Here is a 6,000-nt window from a genome sequence, read left to right as displayed (position 1 = left end):
ACTGCTCTCAGACCTAATCGGTAAGACCACATCCTCAGTGCCATGCACAGTTACTGGACGCTGTATCACTGGCTCGGCCACACGGTGGATCTCTTGCATATGCCTGGTCTCTGACACCTGAATTAGACCACACCGAGAACCCCACGCACATTTTACAGGTTTTCTTTTTAAATTCCACGAATAGAGAACAATATGATTCCCACTTACAGTTCCTTGTGTCTGTACCCATCGTTGAGACTGCAATGTGACCCCCATCCAGAGTGTCCGAATTCTGTAACCACAGGATCATCCCAAATTGTAAGTCCCATGAAGACTGTACCCCGAGATTAGACCACACGATTATACCCATGCACATTTCCCAGACACTGTCCCCTTGTTTAAGCCACATCGTCAGCACCATTCACTGTTCCTGGTGACTGTCTCCATGGATTCCACCACACTATGAGCAACCTGCACAGTTCCCAGTCTCAGTATCACTGGATTAGGCCACACTGAATTGTCCATGCAAAACTATCAGCTTTTGGACCCCAGCGTCAGAGCAAGTCATGAGCCCTTGCTCAATTACCAGTCCCTTTACTCCTGGAATAGTGCACACCAGTTTCCAATCTCACTACATCTGTGTTGGACCAAACTGTGAACCACACAAATAGATTCCGGTATCTGTACCTCCTGGATATAACACATAGTGTGCCCCATGTCCAGCTCTCATTCTATTTACCACTGCATTAGTTCACTCTGAGAGCCACACACATAGTTCCGGGACACTTTATCCCTGTACAAGGCCACATTGCATTCCCAATGCACTGTTGCCAAACTCGATACTCCTGGGTTAGAACACAATACAGTGTTCCCAGTTACTGCACTCCTGCGATAGGAGGATGCTGTATCCCTGTCTAGAGATACTTCATGCACAGGTTCACGTTTCTGTGCCCCTGCGTTTAACCACACAGTTTCCTTCATGTTGTCAGTCGAGATACCCCTTGATTAGACAACGTCCTGAGCTCCATGCACAGTCCGAAGTCACTCTATTCCCGGGATAGATCATATCTTGAGGCCCGTTCATAGTTACTGATTAATGTAACTCTGAGTCCGACCACACATTGAACTCCATTCACAGATCCCGAATGCTGAATCCCTGGGTAGGCCACACCTTGGTCCCCATCCACAGCTCCTAATTTTTCCACCCTATGGTTAAACCACACTATACGCCCTATGCACAGCTCCTGGTCTCTCTCCCCTGCATAAGGCTACACCCTGAGCCCACGCATCGTTCCCGGGTGCTTTACGCTTGGGTTTGGCTGTACCGTCAGGCCCATGCACAGTTTCCATACCGTATAAGCCTGCGTTAGAACACAACGTAAATCCCATGCACATTTCTTTGACACAATCACGTTTAACCAAACCACCTGCCTTATAGTCAGTTCCCTCTCTCTGTACCTATGTGTTAGAACACACCTCGAGCCCCACGCATACTTTATATTTTCGTTTTCAAGGGATAGATCACAGTGTGAATCCCATGCACAATTTCTGCACTTTTTATCCCATTATTAGAGGACAACATGATCTGAGTGAATAGTTTCCTTTATCTGTATCCCCGTGTCAGACTAAACTGTGCGCCCAATGTAGACTTCCTGGTCTCTGTATTCCTAGGTTAGACTACATCGTGAACCGCATACACAGTTCCCAGTTACTATTTCCATGGTTTACACCACACCATGAGAATCATGCACAGTTACTGGTGTGTGGACCCTGGAGTTAGACCACACTATAAGCCCCAAACAAAGAGACCAGACCCTTGATCCCTGGGCTAGGGCTCACTATGTGCTCCATGCACAGTTTCCCGATCCTATAGCACTTGGTTAGATCACAAAATTAAATTATTATCACAGTTCCCAGTCACTATCCACGTGTTATACGTGAGCCTTATAAACATTTCTCTTTCTGTGTTCTTCTATGTTAGATCACACTTTATGCCAAAGTACAGTTCCTGAATTCTGTGTCCATGGTAGACTACACAGTGAGCACAACGCATAGGTTCCTATATCTGTTTATGCTGTTCCCTTCCTCCCTTCTCCACATATAATCTCGTGAAGTTATCACCCCCACATCCCCATCTTTTTTTTTTATCAGACACCTACCAAAATTCTCTCGTACTTCAATGAAGGGCTCAAGCTCGAAACGCCGGTTATGGATTTTTACTTTTGCTAAATAAAGGAAGCTGTTTGACCAGCTGATCATCTGTAGCATTTTGTGTTTTTACCTCTGGCTTCGCATAACTTAAGGTGGTGTGTGAGTGGAAAGAAAAGGTTTGAAACCACTGATCTAGATATTTGATATACAGTAGATGACTAACAACAATGGTCCCAGCACCGGTCCCTGAGGGACACCAATAGTCACAGGGCTCCACTCTGTGAAGCAATCATCCACTCCCACTCTCTAGCATCTCTCGTTGAGATGTCAAATCGAGTTCACCATTGTACCATGAACACTGAGCGTCTAAACCCTCCTGACTAACCTTGTAACTGGGACCTTGTCAAACGCCTTACTAAAGCCCATGTGGACAACATCTACAGCCTTTCCTTCAACAATTTTCCTGGTGACCTCCTCGAAAGGATAACGTGAAAATTGCTGGCTCCGTTAGACGTCAACGGGCTGTCAGTAGTGGAAATGTTCTCAGGTGCTTATCCTTCAATGCCAAGAGTATTAGATGAAAGGCAGACGAGCCGAAAGCGTGGAATGGCAGGTGAAATTATGACATTGTGGCCATGTCCCTCTGGCCCATCTGCCACCTCTTTTTATCGAAAGCCACAACTTGCTGACCAGCTACGAGCCAATGAAGTGCATGTCCGTCCACAAGCCTGAGCAGGCACTGTCGCTGGTGGGTCACGGTTATCGGACATTGCAGTGCAGAGCGGGAAATTCAGGCACTATCATTGTCCACTTTTCCGCAGAGTGAGAGATATTTAAATCTCGTCTTCCTTGTCTAGACTGACGTCCTACAGTGGATGCTATCCGTGAGGTCCGCAGTAATTGTGCAACTGTGGACGGAAATACCGAAGCAGAGTAACAGTCCTCCGCATTCCACGAGGAAGCACAACCAGATACCATGAAACCCACACACACAGTTCACGGCTCTGTAAACCTGTGTTAGACCACATCGTGAGCCGAATGAACAGTTCCCGGACTGAGTAAACCTCCTTTAGATCATACCATGAGCCACATACACAGTTCTGGGACTCTGTAACGCTGGGATAGACCACACCGTGAGCCCCATGCACAGTTCCCGAACCCCTCTAATCCTGGGTGGTCTACCACGCTGTGAGCTCCATGCACAGTTGCTAGACCCTGTAACCCTGGGTCAGGTCACATTGGTAACAGCGTGGATAGTTCCTGGTCTCGTATCCCTGTGTCATTACTGTTATACACACAATTCCTGTGCCCAACATCCTGTGTATTTAATGTACAATTCTAGTCGACACACTCTGTACCTGTGGGAATAAACTCCTCCGAGGTGTCAACACAAGCAGGGATTTCCTAGAGTTCTATCTGAGCTGATGATACTGTGAATCTTCTGGAGAGACGCCGAAGCCTGGTAAAAGACAGGTAAAGACATTTGTGAGCTGATGGCGGGGGCAGTGGCGCTTTCTGCAACAGGGTAGTCGCTCAGAATCTTTGGTGGAGAGCCACTGTATTCCCTGAGGTGGAATGCTATGAAATCCCTGTGCGAAGCGCTGAATGAAGGCCACATATTCCTGGATATATCCCCATAGATACGGAGGGTGTGGGCTGGGATTGCAGCTTAAATCCGCCAGATTTCGGACACTGCAATCGGCAAGGGAAGGAAGGTAGAGCGAGAGACACGTGGGACTCAATTGAGAGGGGAACAGATTCTATGGCTTCAACCCATGGGTCTAATCCTGGTGTACCAATTGCGCAAACCTTGTATGGGCTCATGGTGTTGTCTGAATCAAGGGTACAGTGTCGATATTTGTGCATGGGCTCACAGCGTGCTCTTAACGAGGGGTACAAATAACGTAACCTGTGCATGGGGTTCACGGTATGGTCTAACTCAGGGGCACATTGTGTGGGAACTGTGTATGAGACTCTGGGTGTGTTCAAACCCAACGGAACACTGTGGGTGTGGATTCCGTGTCCTCAGCATATCACACGAAATAATTTACTTAAATTATAATCTTGCTTTGATCATTCTTTGATCTGTAGATTAAGTTACTTTCATTCACCACTAGTACTGGAATACAATTTAGGAATCAGTGAAAAAAGTTCCCCTGAACAACCACAATACATTCCTTCTTACCTTGATCCGTAGCATACTGTATAATGTTACAACAATCATAGAGAATACCTCATGTTAATATCCGATAGTTAGTTTCTCGCATATACGGAGTATCTGTAAGTTAGAACGATTGCTGTATGATATTTTACCAATCATAAAGACTGCAGCTTATCAATACTAGTAGCTAGTTTGTCGCATATGCAAAGTCTTTGGGTGCTAATTTATGCATGTACATATCAACAAGTTCTCTGTTGTTCTCTCAGATGCTGCTGCGACGTTTATTGTTCTGTCATATTTTGTGTTTCAGATTTTTGCTAATTTATTCATTTTGCTGTTTTCCCATATTATTGCAGATCCTGGCTACACGGTACTAGCCCCTATATCTACCTCAAGTTTAGCCAAATTCTTCATTCCCCCTGTTGTGATTTTATCACAACATACACAGGATCACAGAGAACAACTACCACTGTAACTCCTGAGATACCCTAAGTCAACTGTTGGAGGCTCATCGGCAAAATGAACATCATAGAGAATTCATATATTTTTCTCCCTCAGTGATCACAATGCCATTCCCTACTTCTCCGAGATGGCTCATACCCTAACCTTCCTGCCTGTATTTCATCTTGTGCACACTGTAATACTCATTCCAAGTACCCATTTGCGTCCTCATAGGAAGACAGTCCTATTTCTCCCAATCTCTGAATCTCTTCTGCTACAATTTCTGTCTGAAATTGATTTTCTATCTCATCCATATTCCACGGTTCTCCTTCATCTTTCTCCGTTCTTTGAGAATAATGGGGACAGCTGGATTAATTTGAACGAAAACCATCCTGTTTGCCAATGGTAGCAGGCAGCATCCTACAAGTAATCGCATAAAGTTTACATAATACATTTTTAGCCTATGCAGTTACTACTAAGTACACATTCCATTGCTTCAGAAGATTGACTGCCTGCTATCAGGCCAACTCGTTGTTTGGTTCAGAGTAAATTCCTATAGTTTGTTGTTGAGCTAATTTGTCACTTTGAATTGCCTTGCCCGCCTTACTAGTATGCTGCAAAATATGGCTACTCTCACTGCTTTTAACCCCTTCCGTCATCACTATCGATCTCTCTTGCTGCAAATAACAATAAATGAACACCTTAATCCCAATCTTTTCCATTCTCGAGGCAATAAACACTCAATGTAATTTTGAGTGTGGAATGAAATCTTTGAAAAGCTCTCTGAGTTTTTGGATTATACGCTAACGAAGTGATCTATTTTATTCCCAACTCATTAATCAACTATTGAAACAACAGAGATATAAAGTTAGATCCTTGATCTCTCAGGATATCTTTAGGTAATAATTACATATGGTCCAGAACATCTTGCTTTTAAATAATTGTCACGTGTTGGAAGCAAAATCTTGAAATTACTCGCCTGAGCATTCCTGTCAAATCATTGATTCATTTTACCCTGAGACATTTTAAAATATTTCATGAGCCAAAGTCCACAATTTTGTAGCCTATCCTTAAATTAAGAAACATAATCCAGCAAATTTAACTGCACAATCGTAATTAACCCACTGTTATTTTATCAACAATAAAAGGTCCTCTAACTGATGTCCAAACATAATTTCAAAATGGGTGAAACCTAATGACTCCTGCACAGCCTCCGCTGCTCCACACTCAGCATCCAAAAGCTCCATCTCAAGCCACAGCACAGTCTG

The sequence above is a fragment of the Narcine bancroftii genome, chromosome 8 (assembly GCF_036971445.1).
Source record: "Narcine bancroftii isolate sNarBan1 chromosome 8, sNarBan1.hap1, whole genome shotgun sequence".
NCBI classification, from domain to species: Eukaryota; Metazoa; Chordata; class Chondrichthyes; order Torpediniformes; family Narcinidae; genus Narcine; species Narcine bancroftii.
The sequence above is the reverse complement of the archived record's forward strand: the minus strand, read 5'-3'. Positions refer to the sequence as shown.